Below are 5,918 nucleotides of genomic sequence, written 5' to 3'. Positions count from 1 at the left end.
CTTTTAAAGAGCATTTGAAATAAGAGTTCAAATGCTGCTCTGTTTGAAAGATATTTTTAGAACGTTTTATCTTAACTGAAATTAAGAAAAGCTTTAAGAAATTTAGTGATTCACTTATTTGAAATTATTGTTACAAATTATGAAAGTATTCTTTCTTATATTAAAAAAAAATGTTCCGCAAATTTTAAGAAACCCCAGTAAGTACAAGTTAAAAAGTTAGTAACAGTGGCGGCCTCAAAGGAGGGTCGTCACAGTTGGTATCAGAGCCGGTATCCTGCCATCCTACTCCACGTCGTCACGCGTCTGCTTTGCCATAGTCCAAGTAAGTTAAAGTATGTTTATGATAAGTAGATTATAGTAGTTAATAAACGTGAACGCTTATTTAACGAGCAACTAAAAGTTAATATGTTCGCACGATTAAGATCGTCCTATCAATGACCATTAATTTGTTGGGCTGACAAGACGATATCTCGAGAAGTGTGATCGTTTGAGGTGACCCCTTAATGATCGTTGCTGGGCTATGAAGCCAAGCAAAGTATTGAAGCCAAGCAAAATATCAGAGCCACGTACAGCAGTTTGAAATGAAACAACTACCGAGATTCCTTTTGAGGAAGCACGTGTGACTGCGTTGCTAGAAGTAGCTTTTCAGCATGGATCCATGAAGAGGATCTGAATATGTAGCATAAAGACGACGTTAATAAGTAGATGGATGATGTAATCCCGTCAAGTTAGATGTGGGCCACGTTTGATGACTATATATGTATATCAAGATATGATATAGGAAATAGAGCTTCAACATTAAGCAATACTAGCTTATGGTAGAGGTTAAGCGACCCACTTAAGATATGATACACGATAATTGCTAGCCTTAAAATGTTTAGCAATCTCATAGAAAGTACCTATGTGTATGAATGTGATGATAAATAACGCACAAAGGCTATAAGTTAAGACAAATGCAAAAGAGGTTTGAGATACTGAGAATCTCATTCGGATATAGGCATCAGAACCAATGCAATGAGTTTGGATGTAATTAGTAGTTTAAGGGATAAGAAAGGAACACCGAAGGTCATGGACATATTGAGGGAGGTTGTTCTAGGTTAGTTTTGACCAAACTAATCCCTCTACAACGATCTCAAGGGGAGATATTCTCACCCTATTTATGATTGAAGAATATAGATGCGGATTTGTTTAAAATCTCCTAAAAGAATTAAGATTGCATTAGGTAAAGATGATAAAGGTAAAAGTTACCTTTGCAGTAAAGTATCGATTGGACGAAAACAAGTGATGACGTAAGATAGTAGGCAATTAAGGTGTGACAATACACTGTCATAAGCTTATCCATTAGAAAATCATGGATTAGATGTGCCAAGTCGATAAGATACTAAGGTGACCATGAATAGAGATATGTGATCAAAATAAAGTAATAAAGGTGCTCATCTATGTATCTACTCAAGGTGATTAACTTAAGTAGGTGAAATTTCTTGATAAACGGGATTACAGCTTAAGAAATATAAGAAACCTCAAAGTCCAAGTGTGACTCATTATTAGATATTATGAAGCAAGGAAATTGAAATAATATGATTTACGTGCCAAATCAAGATGCGTTGTAAGAAGGAAATCACAACAAGAGTGGAGCAAACCAATTAAGGATAGTGTTTATCTATTAAGAAAAATTTGGTTGTGAGGCCAATCTAAGGCAGATTTATTAGGACTTATGATTGAAACTTTGAGGACTTAAGTCACGAATTTATAAATCAAACTCTTAATGGAGGATATAAAATGTAATCCTTTTTAAAGGAGGAGATCTCTTGCATAAGTAAAGGAACAGTAAGGACTAATAGTTTAGTCAGTATGATAAGTAAGTTAGAGGTAAGATAATGGGGTATCAAACGTAGCAATGGTTTAAGGATTTTATTTTATATATACCCTGCCCGATGATAAATAGGGGAAACACTATTATCAATCTAGGAATCTAAAGAAAATGAAAGAATTTTTAGGTGTAATCATTCTTACACTGGGAGGATGACCTTATTGAGTTTAGAGGTCGAGGATTAGGTTAAGAAGGATGGATGTATAATCATTAAGACTATGATCTATGCTCTGAGAGGTACAAGGATCGAAAGACGGATGATCCTACTGAAGAACAAAAATGTCAACAGAAGGTAATACTTCAAAATATACCTATTTTAAGGAGAAATTATTGGAATTTGTTCAGAATCGTAAGTTTAAGATAATTGTTCTTTGAGGAAAGTAAACACGAGATGAAATAAGCTTAAGAGCTTAATTATATATAGAGTAAATTAGAAGAAGAATGCTAAAGTATGAAGATGGTATCTTCTTGAATGAGTTCATACTTTTGAGAGTAGTTTGAACTCGACACTAAATAAGAATGAAAAGGGTAGACCCCTTAGAAAGACTCATAAAGCCTAAGAGACAGAACAATTGAGTGAGTATCACATCGTAAAGGATACATTAGTAACCCCAAAGGAAAAGATGACGTAGCTAGTTGTGTAAGCAATAATTATCCTTTAAAGAATTGAAGGAGATGTATGAATGTTTTGTGATAGAAACATAAACAGTTAGCGCTCTAGCAAAGAAGTAAGTCATGTTAGATGAGGTCGATATATGTATTCCCTGAGAAATTAAGTATTTGAGGAAAACCAGTATTAAGTCTAATGATTAAAAGACAAGTATAAGGACTGTAAACCTCAAGTAGTCATTTACAGAACTCAGGAAATGAACACAACCTTACCTTATAAAAGTATGTGTTACAATCAGTTGTACGAAATTTAGATTCAGAAGGGTCTAGTTACTCTATGAAGTAAGGTCCAGACAGGGAAAATGCCCAAACATTTGTGATATGATACGATGTTCGGTCATGGATTCTACAATAAGTTAGAATAAGAAAGTATTACAATGCAATTGTTGCATAATGAGACTGCCATATAAGGCTGTACATGGGTTGGGTTGGTGCGGGGTATGTGTCACGTGAACTATCGGTCAGATAATAAGTGAAGCTCCAACTTAAGTATAAATATATATACATATGGAGAATGGTTAAATTGAGGCCCCACAGTTTGGATAAGAAACTGCTTAATGATTATGACAAACAGAGTAGAAGTGAGGATGGTCCATAATCAATGGGGAAGCTATTAGAACAAAAATAGAGAGCTCCTATAAGTATGAACAGTAAGACTGATCTTTCTCCACTCATACTCCAAGAGAAGGGCGGAGTACCTAGAAGAAAAATAGAAAAAGTCTAATCGAGGTGAGAAGGATCCCCCAAAGTATTAGAACAAGTATATATAAATAAGTTATAGTTACTACTATGGCTAATAATAACGATTTGGATAATGGGAACCTATTAAGAAAATGTTAAGATGATAGATTATTGAGCCATTTTCTATGTCAAATCACGATCCAGGTAAAGGAATACAGGAATTAAGAATATAGAGCAAGTAAGTTAAGATCATGGATTAGTAATAAGAGACCTCATAAAAGTAAGGTCAATAATCTTAGTAAGACCCTCGGGGAAGAAATGCCAATGGAGGATGCTCTTCATGTGAAGAGTAGCGAAAAACATTACAAAACCTCGACTTCATCCGAATTTTGAAGATAAAATTTTTATAAGTTGAGTGAATTGTAATGTTGAGGAGAATTAGTAAAGAAATAAGTTTACTTATTCATGGACTTTTTCCATAAATAAGCCGTGAATTCTGCAGGTTTAAAACCTTTAAGTACACGTGCTCATATTAGAAGGACGTGTAAAATATCAGTATGACAAGATATACTATGAAAAACCTAGTAAGTATATCTGAGTATGTTTAAGAGTACCGTGGGACATGAAAGAAATGACTTAACGGTACACCATGTCAGATAGTAACTGAGAATATTGGCTATGAGAGTGCAAAGTTTCAAATAACCAGTTTGACTTCAGATAAGTCATCACGTTCTTAACGGTTCGGTCAAATTGATGAACCAATAAGTAAGCACTCGATTAGTAATAACCAAGAATATTCTAAGATTTAAGTAGTATTATGAGTTTAGAATTATGGAATTATGGAATAATCCCATGATTCAATATGTAGTATTACATTTGTACTACGTAGTACCCCCAGAAACCACAAGGATGAACATTCAAATCCAAATTATATGAAAGTAGTACATCACACTCACAGTTAGAGAGTTTTCACACAGTTGTATCCAAAGGATATTACGATAACCCAAGACCAAGATCAGATAGATCTAATAATGGAGTCTCAGCCGAATCAAGGATAGAAATGTATAGTCTAAGTCGATGTCAAGTTAAAAATAGTTTCGAGATCAATCATGACTCATACTAGGCAATGGATTGACTAATCCTAAAGATTAATTCGGCTGAAGATTAAAATTACAATCGAGACTAAGAAGAGTGATCAGCCATTTTGGAGACAAACTATCTCATCCAAACCACTAGTTACCCTAACAGAAGAAGGATGTTGCTGAAATTGCCTTGATTGATAGGAAGTTAAAGTAGAAGAACAACATCCAGCAATATAATTGTAAAGATCTACATTCTGGAATAGAGGTGTGATCAAATCACGATGGATTTCGTGGTAGGGATGCCTAGAATATCCGATAGTAATGATGCGATTTGGATAATCGGAGACCGATTAACAAGATCTGCACATTCTTTTGCCGATCAAACTCAGTTATTCTATTAAGAGACAGCCATTTCACGAGTGTACATGACGCAATGGGGTCTAAGTTAAAGTTTAGTACGGCTTTCCACCGCAGACAGATGGCCAATCTGAGAGGACCATCCAGACCCTAGAAGATATGCTGAGAGCATGTGTCATGGATTTTAAAGGGAACTGGGATAGGAAGTTACCTTTGATAGAGTTTTCCTATAACAACAGCTATCACACGTCAATAGGAATGACACCTTTCAAAGCTCTATACGGAAGAAAATGCAGGTCCCCAAATCATTAGTATGAACCTGGGGAAAAGCATCTAGAAATAGTAGGATTTAACAGGAGAACCACAGAGGATGTGAGACATATCACAAAGAGGTTTGATACAGCTCACAGTCGCCAGAAGAACTACGCGGATAAACGTCGCAGGCCTATAGAGTTTCAGGTAGGAGACTTAGTTTTTCTAAAGGTGGTACCGATGAAAGGAGTAATAAGATTCGGTAAAAGAGGGGTATGCGACATATCCATCGCATGTATTGCACCAGGAACCTGTCAAAGTGCACGCAGTCCAGATCCTAGCTCGCGAGGAGAAAACCTTAAGGAATAAAGTAAATCCTCAGGTTAAAGTCTTGTAGTGAAATCATAATATTGAGGAAGCTACTGGAGAACGTGAAGAGAATACGAGGAAAAGCTACCCCGAGTTATTCTAATTTTCGGGACGAAAATTTCTTAAGGGGGTTAGATTGTAATGACTGAGAAAATTTCAGACCTTAAATAATACAATTCATGTATTTTTAAGCCAAGGATTTTCTTAGAAAATATTATGTTATATTGTGAATGGAGGATTTATGGAATTAATATATGTATTCCTAAATTCTATAGCAAATTTCATGTTAAGTTCATGTTTCGATCAAGTAAATTCGATCGATAAATTCTCACCGTATTTTAAGGCAGAATAATTTTCAGTACAAGTATAGTTTGAGAATCTTAATTTCAAGAATCTCTAAGCACAGCACGATGTTAGCGGCATATAAAAAAAAAACGCACTGACATTTTAAAAGAAGAAAAAAATCCTTAATTGCTAGACAGTTAGGTTAAAGTCGCAAGATAAATACCTATAGTAGATGGGTACAATATGAGCTCGGGAGTTGACACTGTCAGAAACGTCATTCTCGGGATAGAATACAGAAAATTAAAATTTAGAATTTGTTCAGTCTAAAATTAATTTCAAGACTTGAAACAGTT

The sequence above is a fragment of the Morus notabilis genome, unplaced genomic scaffold (assembly GCF_000414095.1).
Source record: "Morus notabilis unplaced genomic scaffold, ASM41409v2 Scaffold5, whole genome shotgun sequence".
In the NCBI taxonomy this organism is placed as follows: Eukaryota; Viridiplantae; Streptophyta; class Magnoliopsida; order Rosales; family Moraceae; genus Morus; species Morus notabilis.
The sequence above is the reverse complement of the archived record's forward strand: the minus strand, read 5'-3'. Positions refer to the sequence as shown.